The sequence below is a fragment of the Panthera leo genome, chromosome A3 (assembly GCF_018350215.1).
Source record: "Panthera leo isolate Ple1 chromosome A3, P.leo_Ple1_pat1.1, whole genome shotgun sequence".
In the NCBI taxonomy this organism is placed as follows: Eukaryota; Metazoa; Chordata; class Mammalia; order Carnivora; family Felidae; genus Panthera; species Panthera leo.
Genome location: NC_056681.1, coordinates 21,247,807 through 21,263,875, shown reverse-complemented (window position 1 = coordinate 21,263,875; position 16,069 = coordinate 21,247,807). Strand labels below are relative to the sequence as shown.

At 50.2% G+C, this 16,069-nt stretch overlaps 1 long non-coding RNA gene and 3 other non-coding genes across 6 annotated transcripts; all 4 read right to left on the bottom strand.

The window, feature by feature from the left end:
- Positions 1–8,404: 8,404 nt before the first annotated feature.
- LOC122215557 lies at positions 8,405–15,156 on the bottom strand. Of its 3 annotated transcripts, none has more exons than XR_006200448.1 (7): positions 15,002–15,156; positions 14,239–14,393; positions 13,037–13,111; positions 11,328–11,398; positions 10,466–10,627; positions 8,869–8,970; positions 8,405–8,750 (listed from the first exon to the last, which is right to left on the bottom strand). It is a non-coding gene; the product is annotated as an uncharacterized LOC122215557 (long non-coding RNA). The 3 variants fall into 3 exon arrangements; XR_006200449.1 differs by lacking the exon at positions 15,002–15,156 and adding an exon at positions 14,578–14,979; XR_006200450.1 differs by lacking the exon at positions 10,466–10,627.
- LOC122216735 lies at positions 10,867–10,997 on the bottom strand. Its single transcript, XR_006201080.1, has one exon. It is a non-coding gene; the product is annotated as a small nucleolar RNA SNORA71 (small nucleolar RNA).
- LOC122216732 lies at positions 12,372–12,504 on the bottom strand. Its single transcript, XR_006201077.1, has one exon. It is a non-coding gene; the product is annotated as a small nucleolar RNA SNORA71 (small nucleolar RNA).
- On the bottom strand, positions 13,578–13,710 carry LOC122216733. Its single transcript, XR_006201078.1, has one exon. It is a non-coding gene; the product is annotated as a small nucleolar RNA SNORA71 (small nucleolar RNA).
- Positions 15,157–16,069: the final 913 nt, after the last annotated feature.

Sequence of the window (16,069 nt, the reverse complement as noted above, 5' to 3'; positions counted from 1 at the left end):
TCCAGGATGTCTAAGAGTGAAGATGGGAGATGGTCAGCAAGGATGGTGAAAGATAATGAACCAAAGTGAAATATTTGCCTTGAATGCTCAGTTAGTTACCAAAGGCTGATGTCCAGCCTACTCTGTTCTGTGCTGATAAACTCCCTGTCCAGCTAGCCCCCACTGTCCCCTGAAGGCAGGAATTCCTGCCTCTCCAAGCCAGGCTCGGGCATAAGGTCTTTTGTCCAAGATCATTTCCTCTATCATCTCCATTATTAGTCTGTCACCATCTGTCATCTCTCATGGAGAAGGCAGCTTGATGAGGGTCTCGTCATTGTCATGTGAAAAACCTACAACCTACACCATCCCCTTCCAAGACAATGGGTGACTTTTCTGATCTGACCACTTCTGTGTCCCTAGACTCTGACTTCCAACCCCAGTCCTTCTGGGACAATTCAGCAGGAGTCCTCCCGAAAGCCTGTGGGTCACCCATCTTCCTTTTCCACCTCCATTCCTGAGGGACCTTTCTGAAGCCGGAAAAACAGCTGGGCCCGTCCCTGGTGCTCCCTTGTCTGAGCACACGGGACAGCCCATTCAGGATTTTCCTAACTGGCTGCCATCAGAACGCTTCATTTTCAGCTGAAATCTGTGATCAAAAATTGACCCATTCGTATTTTCAGAGCTCAACATGTCACCCTGATCGCCGGATGCCTCGGTTTGGTGGCATATTTTCTTAAAGAATCCTGTTGAAAGTTCTGCCCCTGGGTGGCGGTGGGGACAGCCTGCATTCAGAGGGGGTTAGGTATTAGGGAGCCCTCCCCCACCAGCTCTTACGAACAACAAAGCTGACATTTTCGTCTCCTTCTGCCTGATTCCTGCTTCTCACCTGGTGTGACTCAAGAGAATTTAAAGTGACAAGATCAGGGGCGCCTGGGTGGCTCAGGCGGTTGGGCGGCCAACTTCGGCTCAGGTCATGATCTCGCGGTCTGTGAGTTCGAGCCCCACGTCGGGCTCTGTGCTGACCGCTCAGAGCCTGGAGCCTGTTTCGGATTCTGAGTCTCCCTCTCTCTCTGACCCTCCCCTGTTCATGCTCTGTCTCTCTCTGTCTCAAAAATAAATAAATGTTAAAAAAAAAAATTAAAAAAAAAATAAAGTGACAAGATCATCACCCTTAAAGGACAATGGGGGCACAGACTTTCCAATCAGGAAGGGGATGCTCTTGTGCCACAGCTCAAGCTGAAGCCCTGCAGGGGTTTCAATCCTACCGTCTTCATAGCAGTACCAATCAGAAAGACCACGTTGTAGCTAAAACCGTAATTTTTAGATCCTTGCTTAACTTCTGTAAAACCTCAAGTGTTAATTTGAGTTTGCAGATAAATCTTTTTGGATCGTAGATAATTTCCAAGTTAAAAACCAGTTTTAAACTTTGGTCACTGAACCCAGTTCCAATTTATCCTCAGTCTTCCACGTTTAAAACAGCTATAAATTAACCAGATGGGTGATGTGTGTAACTATAAAAATATTCAATGTAAGCTCAGGGAGAAAAACAGCTCGATAGTCCTCCCGTCATCTAGTTTTCTAGAGTCTAGAGAAAACAAAAGATGTTTACTTTGCTAATGATGGTAATTAGCAGAAATGGCTAAGACAGTATTAGGCATAATTACAGGGAGAAGTAAGATAACACAGGTAGTTTGCTTCAGGGAATTATTAGTTTCCCAGGATGATAAATTCACTATGATACGTACATTGCTTTTTGTAATATGTTCATAAGGTTAATTATATTTTGCAAATAAGCCCCCCACTTTTTAAAGTCTCTAAATAATAAAAATAATATGAAAGGTTATACTGTAAACGTCCACATTTTAGTAAGAATTTTTGGACTTGGGTTATAATACCTACCGTGTTTCAAAAACCAAAAACCGGTATTAAAAATTTTTGACAAAGTTGGCTCAATGACTTTATCCGTAAGGAGAAAGGTTTATAAATCTTTTACTGCACGGTTACATGGTTGGCACATTCACAAAACTAAAATTAGAATTTAGGGGGTTTTGGTGAAATTAACTATTCTGTACCCACTTTTTTTAATCCCTGTAAAATTGACCTAGTGTTATATTAGTTTCAGGTGTACAAAATAATGCTTTGACACTTCTATACTCTCCTCGGTGCTCATCATGGCCAGTGCACTCTTTTTTTTTTTTTTTTTTTAAATGTTTATTTATTTTTGAGACAGAGAGAGACAGACCATGAACGGGGGAGGGCCAGAGAGAGAGGGAGACACAGAATCCGAAGCAGGCTCCAGGCTCTGAGCTGTCAGCACAGAGCCTGACTCAGGGCTTGAACTCACAGACCATGAGATCACGACCTGAGCCGAAGTCAGAGGCTCAACCGACTGAGTCACCCAGGTGCCCCGATGGCCAGTGCACTCTTAATCCCCTTCCCGGATTACACCACGTACCTCCCCACCCACCTGCCCTCTGGTAACCACCGGTTTGCTCTCTATAGTTAAGTATGCTTTTCTTCTTTGCTCATTTTGGTTGTTTCTTAAATTCCATGAGTGAAATCATGTGGTATTTGTCTGATTGACGTATTTCACTTAGCATTATACTCTCTAGCTCTATCCATGTCATTGCAAATGGCAAGACTCCATTCTTTTTTTATGGATGATTAATATTCCACTGTGTGTCCATCCGACATCTTCCTTACTCGTTCATCTGTCGATGGGACACTTGGGTCGCTTTCCTATCTTGGCTACTGTTAAGTAACACCACAGTAAACACAGGGGTGCATATATTGTTTCAAGTTAGTATTTCCATTTTATTCGGGTAAATATCCAGTAGTGGAATTACTGAATCAGGTGGCAGTTCTATTTTTAAATTTTTTTTTAAACTTCCATACCGTTTTCCACAGTGGTTACATCAATTTACATTGCCATGAACAGTGCACAAGAGTTCCTTTTTCTCCACGTCGACAACACTTATTTTTTGATACTAACCATTTCAATTCACATGAGGTGGTATCGCATCGTGGTTTTGATTTGCATTTCCCTGGTTAGTGACGCAGAGCATCTTTTCGTGCGTCTGTTGGCCATCTGTATGTTATATCTGGCATACTCCGGATTCGTTTTAATAAAGCTCCTTATTTTTTTTTTAAAGTTAAGTTTCTAATAGGTATTTACTTTTTGCTGCGAGTTTTAAAATATTGGCTTGTAAGAACTTTTTCTTACATTTGAAAATTGTGTTCATATATTGTCCTCTGACAATTCTTCCCTTTCCCTTTCCCAAATTCAGAAAAAAATAGTGAAAACGTCCTTTAGTCCTAAACTGTCTTTGGGTTTCCTTGAATAGCCACCAGAATACACAAAGATTTGCCCCTTCATCTTAGAAGGGATAAAAGATATAATTACATCTTTTTTTTTAACATGTATTTATTGTTAAGAGACAAAGAGAGACAGAGCATGAGCAGGGGAGGGGCAGAGAGAGAGAGGGAGACACAGAATCTGAAGCAGGCTCCAGGCTCTGAGCTGCCAGCACAGAGCCCGATGCAGGGCTTGAACTCACAAACAGTGAGATCAGACCTGAGCCGAAGTCGGATGCTTCACTGACTGAGCCACCCAGGTGCCCCAAGATATAATTAGATCTTATCCATTCTCTAAGTTTTAATCAACTCAAAACTTGTGAGAGCTCTTTGTTTTCCAAATTTAGGATTAAAAAAAAAAAAACCACGCAAAGCCAACAAAAGAAGTTCCATTTTCCTGAGTTATTTATGTATAGACCATATTAATATGAAAACATTTGAATAATTTTGTACTTTTCGACTTAAAAGAAACATGCTCCTGCCAAGCACAAAGACGGGGACAAGAACGGTCTACAGAGTGATTTGAAAGTTTCAGCATCCCTGTCAATCAGTGACAGTCAGGGTACACACTTTAGGATATAAGCCTAGAGCTCCTAGTCGATCAATGTCTTAGCAGCGTGTATGTTCTCAGTCCAAGGTAATCCTTCACTACATCCTCAGAAATCGTTACCCCTCAAAAGAGGCTTTCACTCTCTTCCACTCTGACCACCTGTATTCGTTATAATTGTTCAGTCTTACCGCCAGGAGAGGTAAATGGCTGTGGTCTTCAACACTGGTGGGAAAAATTTAAAAGCCTGACCAATGATGTTTCTCGTGCATGGCCTGTCTACAGCTGAATTCTGAGAAAATTGTGTAGTCTGAAGCCAAAGCCTCATGGCCCCTATACACCCCTCCAAATGGATTGTATCAATGGTCTCCAATAAGGAGATAAGTGTTTGCGTCATTATATATTCATTCAAGGACAGATCCAAGATTTCTTTTCAGAAAATCACAGCTTTGATAGGGACCGAGAAAAGTTCATGTTGTAACAGGCAAATAAATCTTTATTGAGCTCTGTCCCCCGTGGTCTTTATCAGACTGTTACAGTTTCCCATTTCTCCTTGAGGCAATTTCGTTTGATGTTTTCTCGAAATGTGCTCATCAAAATATAAATTTTTACATACAAAAAGTGATCTATATCATTCCCTAAATTTGGCTTTACTTTCTGCTAATTTTTATTCGCATTACTTCCATTTTCTTTTTTATTACATATTAAATCTCAGTCTTCTATTTCAAGCATCGAGGCTTAAATTTCTCCTTAGTAATTACTTGAGCTACAATTCACAAACTTTGGTATGTAAATTTTTATTATCATTCGGTTGTTACTATTTCTAATTCTGCTTACGGTATCATCTTTGATGAGGTATTTTCAATGTTTTTAAATTTCCCAAACATAGGGATTTTTTCAGACCTGTTTTTGTTGTTATTGCCTTTCTATTGCAGTGCAAATGTAGTTCATAGGACACAGATTCTTTGGTATTTGCCACTTGTTTTATAACTCAGAATATGAACAGTATTTATAAAGGCTCTTTACATGCTTGAGAAAAGCATGTATACTCTAATTTGGAGATAAATGTTTTTAAGCATCTATTATTATGCAAATCTTCTGCTGTAAAAGGAACGGAACTATTTTTTTTTTCTTTTTTTAACGTTTATTTTATTTTTGAGACAGAAAGAGACAGAGCATGAACGGGGGAGGGGCAGAGAGAGAGGGAGACACAGAATCGGAAGCAGGCTCCAGGCTCTGAGCCATCAGCCCAGAGCCGGACGCGGGGCTCGAACTCACGGACCGTGAGATCGTGACCTGAGCTGAACTCGGACGCTTAACCGACTGAGCCACCCAGGCGCCCCTAAACGGAACTATTTTTGATTGCCCACAAATTTCAGCATTAGAAGTGAAATAAGTCAGTTAGAGAAAGACAGATACCATGTTTTCGCTCCTGTGGAGCTTGAGAAACTTAACAGAAGACCATGGGGGAAGGGAAGGGGGGAAAAATTGTTAGAGAGAGGGAGGCAAACCATAAAAGACTCTTAAATACAGAGAACAAACAGGGTTGATTGGGGTGGGGGCGGGGAGAGGAAAGGGGAAAATGGGTGATGGGCATTGAGAAGGGCACTTGCTAGGATGAGCACTGGGTGTTGTCTGTAAGCGAGGAACCACGGGAATCTACCCCCAAAACCAAGAGCACACCTCACACACTACATGTTAGCCAATTTGACAATAAATTATATTTAAAAAAAAATTAGGGGCTACACCATGAAAGCCCCCAAGGCCCAAAAGAAGTATGATCAATTTCGGTATGGTGCAGAGAAACCTTCAATAAATAATAGTAATAGCTATCAGTTACTAAATATTTCCTAAAGGGACACACTATTCAGGCTTTCACATGCATCGGTCTATTCAATCCCTACCTCACCCCACTCTTGTAAAGGTGTGGGTCTCATTTTACAAGAGGAAGTCGAGGTCAGGTAGTGGAAACTTGCCTTATGCCACCGGGGGGGGGGGGGGGGGGGACAGACTCAGGTCTGTGTGACCCCAAAGCCAGTGACCTTACACTCCTGCAGGTGGCCGCCCCAACTTTGTCCGCCCACACTCAGAACTACCCTAAACATCCCGGCAGGGGATGTCGCACCACTGTGGGCTCCTAGAGAAACAGCCTTTCTGTAAAGGTGTCCAGCAACACTCTTCGTTCACGTAATTAGCCCTGAACTCACCTTCTAGACCAGCGCTGTGCTGTCTGACTTCACGTTAAACAAAATTCAACCTGGTCAATTTCAAGATCTAGTCGGCTTTATTAAACAATGAGTGGGGCAGCATCCCACCCAGCCTGGAGAGAAGAGAGGTAGGGCAAGAGCCATTTGCAAACGAATGCTTCCAGGCAAGGTTGCTTTCCCTGAAGGGGAACAGGAGGGGAGTCTAATCATGCAGATTATTTCATCTTCCTTTGGGGATGGAGAGAGCCCATGCAGTGGACTCACAGGCACCCATCAGAAAAATTTCTGACCGGTTAAGACTGCACTTCCGCGGCGAGCTGACGCTGCATTTCGATCAGGTATTAAGCCTGGGTTTGGGGACTTGGCCTACGTGACGCCATTTTGGGCCTGTGAGTTTTCTTTTTAACACTTCTTGCAGTGACAGGAACAGTCTATGCACCTGCGCGGCCCCACACAGCAGCCGCTTGTGGCCACCGAACATCTGAAATACGGCTGGTGCAAGGGAAGATGTGAACTTCACGTTTTTGTTATCAATTTAGATAAACAGCCACACATGGCTAGCGGCTCACCCTGAGGGACTGCAGTCCTATAAGCTCCGTGAGGCCTCCTGTGTGTTGTGTTCGGAGCAGTATCCCCAACCTATAGCAGTGCCCAACAGAGGCGCACGTTCCAGACATTAAGCATATAAACAACACATTGTAGAGACCTTTCAGGGATACCGTGAGAACCCAAACGTATTCCCCATCCTATCCCCACTTTCAGCACGGGCTCTGGCTCATACAGAAACGCGCTTTTTTTTTCTCGTAATGAATGAACCTTCACTCTAACCAGCTCTCGTACTCCCAGTTCTTGACTGTACGATGGGAATCTCCCATTACCTGATCCATCGGGCCCTCCGGTAAGCACACAATTCTCGGCAAGAATCATACCTCCCTGGCCTGAAGCCTGGCTCCTGGGTCACCTTGGTTGTTGACGCTCTTCCCAGATTTGTTCAGGCCCTAAAGACTGGGGATGGCTCACGCTTCACACGCCCCAAGCGCCGCGAGGCAGGCATGACCTGGCACCTGGCGTCCCCGTGCACCCTTGTGAAGTCCGGGCCCATGTTGTGCTGCTGTGTCTCCACAGCAGCCAACACTACCAACTTCCGGCAGCTGACCAGAAGTCAAAGGACGGTCCACGGAGAAGGCAGAAAAAAAGACACTTGACTTCTGGATGCCGCTGTCGGGAACTGGCCAGCAGAGTGAACACCTGAGGCGCGGAGAACGCCTGCCTCCCACAGGCGCCCATCAAGGTATCAAACTCACTGAGGCAAGTCCGATTTCCAATGCAGAAACGGGACAACGCGGCCTTTCGTAATGGCCTTTGGGGCCTATTTCCTCACATAGACCCATCCATCTTTAAAATGGGAATTAAAGGGGCGCCTGGGTGGCTCAGCCGGTTGAGCGTCTGACTTCGGCTCAGGTCATGATCTCACGGTCTGTGAGTTCGAGCCCCGCGTCGGGCTCTGTGCTGACAGCTCAGAGCCTGGAGCCTGCTTCTGATTCTGTGTCTCCCTCTCTCTGCCCCTTTCCCGCTCATGCTCTGTCTCTCTCTGTCAAAAATAAATAAACATTAAAAAAATAATAAAATAAATAAAAAATAAAATGGGAATTAAAAAGTTCACGCTTGCACGTCCTTAGCACATCATCACCTTACTGCAATTACTGATTTACCCCAATTATCTCCACAAACACCTGACCTTGAGGATACCCCCCAGGTCCACCGATGACAGTTACTCCACGCTCACCCTGCCCCCACCTTTACTCAGTAACCTGCCCTCTGAGGCTGACACCATGTATTTTATACCCCAGGTAAGTTGACTAACTCGTCCCAATTTGCCCAGGACCTGCCCGGATTTAACAATGAAAATCCCAGGTCCTGGGAAATCCCTCAAACCCAGCCAAACTAGGACAGCTGGCCACACAGGCAGGCATTTATACTCATGAGCCAGGCCCCGGAACTCAGGCCACCCCAGCCTCCTCGATGGCATCACTGCCTGCCTCACTCCAGCCCACCCTGTCACCCGTCCCCCCTTCCAAAGCCCTGGCCTGTTCTTCAACACCCTTGACTTTTTCATGGGCCCTCAATCTGAGCCAACTCTACCAGCACCTGGTCACCTCCTTGTCCTAACTGAACACCTCGGACAGTAGCCTGGGTGCCAAGCCTCAGGAGCCTAACAGGAAGAGGCTCACGGGTGAAAACACGACTGGAAGGCGATCCATTTCACGTCCAGCCTCGGCGGCACACAGCTCGTTAGATGACTTAAAAGGCAGACGCGGCAAGTCCGTAAGGTTTATTGAATGGGTAGGCAGAGGGGAAAGTGATGAGCAGCTGGAATGTGAGAGGAAAACGTTCGCTCATTCAAGTCATTCCAGACACAGCAGAGGGACGCGGGGCTGACCTCCCGTCTACGGCTTCTCGGGGCACGGCTGTCCCGACTCAGAGCCAGCCGGAGCGGACCCGGCCGCAGTCCCAGCACCTGCCCTCTGATGTCACGCGCGGAGCCAAGAGCTGCTCCGAAGTGCTCTGAGCGGACGGCACGGGGTGCTCTGGGGATGCTTCGCATAGAGGACTCCCTCTCCGTTCTCTGCCCCTCTGGTGACTACTAATGGCACCGAGAGAACCTACAAGAAAGGACAAGTGAGACCGACGATGATGATGATGGTTTGGAGTTCCCACCCACACAAACGCAAACCAGCTTCCCCGCTGCCTGTGGGTCTCCGGCACTCGGCACTAACTCACCTCGGAGAAAAGTCTCAGCGAACACACATCCCACGTCATCCCGAGGGTCGACGACTCACGGCCTTGGGACTTACTTCAACAGCCTCCGGACCGAAGGCTGACCTAAGAGGGAGAAGAAGCATATAAGCATTTACTCTCCAGGCTACCTTCTCCCCAAGTGACATCACGGAGAAGGTCCGCATCAACCAGGCCTAAGCTCCTAGTTTACATGCGCCAAACTAGATTGTCACCAAGACAGAAAGGATGATAAAAGAAAAACATCTTAAAAATCCAGCTTTTATAAGAAATCGCTTTCTTTCTAGGAGTTCACGACCAGGGCAACTGACCACAGAGAGTAATTCTCAGGGAGACAGCTCAGCGCTCACTGTTGGGAGCCTGGCATGAGGAACCACTGCATCTTGACCAAAGGGATGGACCCTCATCCTCAGCAGTCCTCCCACACACGTTCACGACTCGTCTGCCCAGCCTGCCACAAGGCCCCAGCAGCTGCCATCCTGTTCCGCGGAGACCCACTTAACACGGCCCGGCCGTAAAAGGCAAATGCCAGATAAACTCCCAACAAAGACTTGTTCTGGTGAGGTGCCCCGGCCTTTGAAGGTCAACACTGCCGGGCCCATTTGAAGGATACATGAAAACACGTCATGAACGCTTGAGAAGATTACACAAGTGACTCCCAACTCAACCTGCAGGACTCCACACCCAGGGGTCTGAATGGCCAGGCCTGGAGTGGGGGGTAGGGGTGATAAAAAATGTCTTCAGGATGGTCGCCATTGTCCCTTGAATCCTCCAGCCTGGCTGAGGAGCCCAGGACCAGGAACTAGGCTGTGGGACAGGACAAGCCCCTGACGCAAAAGGGGTGGAGAGCAGGTCTGAAAGGCAAGGGGACCTCAGGGTCATCAGAGGACTCCTGGGCACCGGGTGGTTCACATACACTATTCTCACTACCCTCCACATCATCGTGAGACGGAACAAAAACATGTGGCCCGGCAGGATCCCACCTGCAAGCACGAGACCTGAAGGCAAACGGAAGGGGTCTCAAAACTAGACAGGAGCTCCCAGGCCAGAAGTCTGGGATGGATACCTTGACCTCGCCTCCAACCTCACCTCACTTCTTACCCGGGAGCCAAGACGCGCCTCCCAGGGGCACCCGTTGTATCTGAGTCTACCAAGCGAAGGCACCGTCGCAAGGTTTCTGCCTCCCTGAACACAGGGGCAGCGCACAGAATGAGACGCAGACGGTCAGCCTGCTGTTGACGAGGACTACAGAGTGCCCAGCCTGCAACATACACCCTCGCTGACACGAATCAGGAAGCAAGCTGGGCAATCTGGAGTCTACAAATAGATTTCAAAGAGCCACAGGACTCAGAATTTCTTCTTCAGTCAACCCCCGGGGTCACCCTTTCCAAAAGAACCCACAAAGCACAGATTAAGTCAGTGAAGGGAGACCTACAAAGAGGGTGATCCATCAACACATCCTTCTCCTGTCGGCGGGTGACAAGAGAACTCCTCGGGCTTCTGGCTGACCGTGACAAATGAGAACTATTTCTATTGACTCAGAATTGATAGAACTCCTCCTTGCCCCTACAGCAGGCCCCACCTTTGTTTTTCTTTCTCCATTTATTTAACGTTCCTGACACCTCCTGGAGAAGCAATGCATGCTGTGCTCAAGAGACAGTCAAGGAGCAAAGACAACAGACACACGAGCGCTGAATTCACACACTGCCTTGACCGACGTGTTCTTGCGGACTGGCCTCGGCTCCTGTAAATTCAAACAGCAGAAGCCATGATTTCCAATTCTTACGTGTGCCCTCGGGCGCCATGTGAATTTATTCCAGTGTGAAGTCCAAATTAAAAGGTAGGCTTGTTTCTGACAAGAAAATCCGTAACGTGGAAAGATAGAATGAGCCCCCACAGGTTGGGGGGCTAGCCCAGTTACCACCTCACAGGGGGCCAGCAGAGGCCCCAGCTCAGAAGGGAAGGGCAAGGGGAAAAAGCTAGTGTGGGAAAGCTCCAGGGTTCGGAAAGGATGGCTGGACCCTTCAAACATGGGAACTTCTCTTGGTGACTCCTCTCCCTGCACTACCAATGACCAAGCCACAGGCAGCCTGCAGTCACTTTCAGATACGGGAGCAGAAAAGGACAGAAAGAGCGCCAGGAAGGATGGCTCACAAAGCCAGACATGCATGTCTCAGAAACTGGACCAAGGTCTCTGGTGCCTAAATCTACATGCTTTCCCTCACAGCACGGTGCTGACTCCAGGAAGGAAGCCCTTCACCAGCGCAGCTTTCTAGAGGCCTGTCCCCTCTCACTATGTGGGGGATTGCCTCCCAGCCAGGACACAACTGGGAACTCATGGATGCCCACTCTCATCTCGCTGCCTCATCCAGACCCCAGGGCACACGTGTGTGACTTTACAGATGCAAAAAGACCCAATTCCAGAGAAGGCTCCAAAACCTTACCTCGGGGCATTTGTGGCCTCGTGCCTGGCTGTAAGACACCTCTCATGGAGCCTCTGGACATGCAGATCCACCTGCAAGAGACAAGGCGTGAATGAGCACTCACAACAGGCGGGGGGGGGGGGGGGGGGGGTGCAGAGGGTACCTGGCACAGCGGCCAGCGGATTCCAGCACCCACAAACGTGGGCCATTGCTACCAGGACTTGGACAGCCACACTGCTGTCTCAGGAACAAGAACAACTTAACTCTAGGAAGGGACCTGGGGAACATGTGTGACAGAAGTAATGTCAGTGTTATCCTATGTACCCACAATCAATTTGTTGCTAAGCAATCTGTATCAAAAAGTTGTCAAGGCCAGGTTTTGGAGAGCGAGCCACGCTGACCGGCAGCAATGAGCCTGGAGCAGGAGGGGTAACGGGTGGTGGGAGGGCCCCACGTTCTCCATCTAGTGCGTAAGGGCTGCCTACGTACGCATTCTCAACGACGACGTCCTGCCCAGCTGGGGTACTACTCCCTTCCTTGCTCCTTAACCTAAGAGCAGAGGGAATGTTACCCCCAGTGGACCACAGGCACAGCCCGTGGCCAGGACAAGAGAAACACTTCCAAGGAGAGCAGGATGCCTCAGCCTTGAGCAGGTACGGTCTCCCCACTGACAGTCCAGAGTGGGAAAAGCCCATTGCCTCACCATGTAGCATCTCGATCTCCCCTACCTTGTTCTGTTTTGACCCACTGCTACGTGTCAGACACCAAGACGGAGGCACTGCCCTCGAGATCACAGCATAGGGGAATGACAAGCAAATCACCGACATCCAATGTGATCAGGGCTGACCAACGGGGCTGAGGGTGTGGGAAGCGGTGCAATGAGAAGGCAGAGAATGCTTCCCAGGGAGAGCCTTGGGGGAAGAGGGACCCCTGTCAGCACTCCACCACCGGCCCATGAACAGAAACACGCTGAGGCAGGGCCCTCCCTACTCGGCAAAAGGGCACTCGGTGAGCCACCCAGCGCCAAGTACCAGAAAGCAATACAAATCAGCGGACAGAGAGATGTGTACGAAAGCTCCAGAGTTTGGAAGGGACAGGATGGGCCCTTCCAACACGGGGAAACGCTTTCGGCAATTCCTCTCCCTGCACTATCAATGACCAGGGCACGGGCCGCCCACGATCACTTTCGAATGCAGGAGCAGAGAAGGGCAGTGAATGGGCCGAGAAGGGAGACCTCGGACAGCAGCCCAGGAACTGAGTTGAACTAGGAGCCCAGCAGACAGGCCAATGGCCAGATTTACAGCCTAAGATCACAGAAGCTTCCCCTTATTTGCACGGACGATTTACCGCTCCCTACCAAGAGGTGAGGAGACTGCGCAGAAATACTGAGGATTCATGGTTCTGAAAGACTGGGTGTGGGTGATCACAGAAGAGCGCTCAGGTTCACGTAAGAGCACTCAGCTGGGAACCGGAAAGGAGTCTAGGTTTGCCTCTAAAACGCAGCCCTCTCTCTGTCCATCCCGACACCGCTGCTTGCCTCTCAATGTCACAGCAGCCTTCATCAGGGGCTCTCAGGAGCAGAAGAGGGACCTGACCTGTGCCTACCAGCCTGAGGGGACACAGACAGCTGGGAGCAGCGGGAAGAAGGCACTCTTTCCCACACCTCATCACCTGAACCCCTCCAGCCTCACAGCCCGCACAAGACCTGAGCTCTAGAGAATCCCACTTACCTGGGACCTCCCGATCCACGTTCTTCTCCCTGAGGTCGCCTTTCACAAACAAGGAACAGCAGTCACGACCCACTCCTGTAAGAGACAAGAAGCCCGTGGCACTGCTTACCCGCCCAGGAACCCACTATCTTTACCAACAGGAAAACACTGAGGGAATCTGGGTCTTAGGAGGTAAGCACACTGAAAGCCTGCCTCCCTCCCTCTACCTTGTGCTCGGTCACCTAAGGTTGTCCCATTTTGGAACCTCTGAATATAGAAAGAACCTTGCGACTTTTCCTTTGCCTGCGTTACCAACGACCAAGAAAAAGGCAGCCTGTACTCACTTCAACGCAGGAGCAGAAAAGGACACCGGGCTGCTGAAATTAGAAACCAGTGTCAGAAGACCACAGCTGTGGCTCCGCCACCAACTCAGACACACAGACACAGGACCCACTCTCGTTCTCCCTTTTTAAAGCCTCACAGAAACTGTGCTGAGCCAGGCATAGAGCGTACAACAAGACAACAGGTGCCAAGAGGCACCTAAAAAAAAGGTGGTGAGAAGTGTGGGAAAGCTCCAGGGTTTGGAAGGGACAGAGGGGACCCTCCAAACACGGGGAAGTGCTTTCTGCAAGTCCTCTCCCTGCACTATCGATGACCAGGACACAGACAGACCATGATCACTTTCGAATGCAGGTGCAGAAAAGGCAGAAAGTGAGCCAGGAAGAGAGAAGGCCCTATAAGCCCCCAGCTGCCCAGCGAAGCCCAGGACCCTGAGCGCCATCACCATCTCATGTAAAGACGCCATCTCCCGTCATCAAGAGGGGGCACGTGAAGACCAACTCGCGGCAAAAACGCCTACATTGTTTAGTCCCCCACAGATACAGACGGACGATCTACTATGTGCCACCAACCGTGGGCTCAAAGACAAAGAACACAGACAAGACTTCTGTCCTCCCAGAGCTCTGGCACTTTCCCCACTTAAAACACAGCGGAGCTCAGAAGGACCTAACCTAGCCAACGTGATGCGCTCACCACAGGCTGAGGCAGGATCTGAACCCAGACCTCTCTGGCCCCCAGACACACCCCCATCCACCACACCAGGCCTCCTGGGGGCTTTCTCAGAACCCGCAGGAGCTCCAGGACGCCCCCCCCAACCCCCCACCGTGGTGTGGCAGGAAGGCAACGAGTCCCTGCTCAAGGATCTCCTGAGCAGCAGCACTTACCCAGGCCTCACCCCCTGGACACCGCGGGGGCACATCCGGCGCTGCGGCTCAGGGTCCTGCAGCAAAGAAGGGGGCGCTGCCTGACGCACAGCCCCCAAAGCCGTCCAACGGAGAGTTTCCATCTGCTTCCAACAGAGCCCCGGAGCCCGCAACGCCTACGCAGGAGACAGCACGGGGAAGGGGCTTTAGTGCAAAACAAAGACACCGGAATCGGCCTCTGCCGCTCTGGGGCCCCGCGAGTCCCCCAAATGAAAACTCACACAACCGCTCTGCACAACGGGGGTTTTAACGCTTTCTCTCAAAGGCTGTTTGTTGACGAGAAAACGGGTTAACGCTCACATGGTCACTTCGTGGGCAACCGATGAAGCGCTTTGGGGGATTCGAGGCCCAGAGCCGGAGGTGGGTGTGTGCGTGAAAATCACGCGGCCCCGGGAGCTTTTCAGGCCCGGGGCCACACGGGGCTCCGCACCACTGGCGGCGGCACTCGGCCCGCGCGTCGCCGGACCCGCTTCTGGTAGTTGGCGGGACCCGAGTCTCCCCGGCGGAGGGGTGAGGGGGGCTGAGGGCGAGTGATCCGACCCGGGACACGCATCCTGAGAGGTCCGCACCGACCTCTCGGTGGAGGAGCTGGGCCCGAACCCAGGGGCGAGGCCTGGAACCGCGGCTGACCTCCGCCGGCTCTCCCCGACTCCTCAGGCCTCGGTTTCCCCGAAAGGTGGTGGGGGGCAGACCACGCGCCCAGCGATCCCCGCAGTGGACTCACCCCGGGCAGCCGCGACCTATGGCGCGGGACAGCGGCCGTAGACACAGCCGACAGTGCGGGAAGCTGCGGATGTCTGGGGATTGCGGGAGACGGAAACCGGCGGCGTGGACGGCTCGGGAGATCCGGCCGGGCGACCACAGCAGCAGGAAACTCCTCTTCCGCCCAGCGCCGGCGGAAATGCAGCCGGAGCGCGGGTGGCGTCCTAGAGCGGCGTTTCCGGGAGGCGGATCCCGCGCAAACGGCGCTGCCGCGCCCCCTGGTGGCGCGGAGCTCAAATTCTGACTCCGTAGGGCTTGGAATAACTTCCAAGAGCAGCCTGAAATTTGGGAAATAACATTCACTCACTTGTTTTTGCTTTTCTCTTTATTCTGTTTTTGCCACTGATTTGTCATTAACTTATAGAAATGGTTGCTTTTTCACGTGAGCAGCTGTTATTAGCAAGAGCTCATGCTGATTGCAGGGAGTTTGGACCATAGGGTTCTTGCCTGATTGACTGCTGTATTCATAGTACCTAGTTTAGTGGCTGGCACAATTGAATAAATGAATGAATTCTGACCATATATTTGGACATTGTCAGAATAAAATATCGTTCTGATGCCCTGAAAGTAGAACGTGAGAGTAACAGGGAAAAGTGGGCAAGTGCTTTGCTAAACTTAGTCCTAAAAATGAGTCTTGGAAGCAGTAGGGGTTTGATCAAATTTGCAGAGTGGCAGAGAAGATGGATAGAAGCCCCATGCTCCCGAAAGGAGACTGCAGACAGGCATGAGACAGGGCTCATGGCTCCCAAATCTCACAAGCACTCACACTGCCAGCATCCTGGGCCACGTGTACCTCTCGAACCTGCCCTGCCGCAACCCTGCCATTAACTCAGCCCACATTCTGAAGTGTAAACTTCCGTGTGCCTGGGGAGGGGGTTCCCCTGGTCGGATACCTGGTGCTAACCAGGTCAGCACAATGTGGAAATCCAGGCCTGAAGGATGCAACCGAGGAGGGCGGTGGGGGGGGGGGGGGTCTCTGAAGGTGAAGCACAGAGCAAAGATCCAAAGCATGATAGTTGCTACCCTTTAG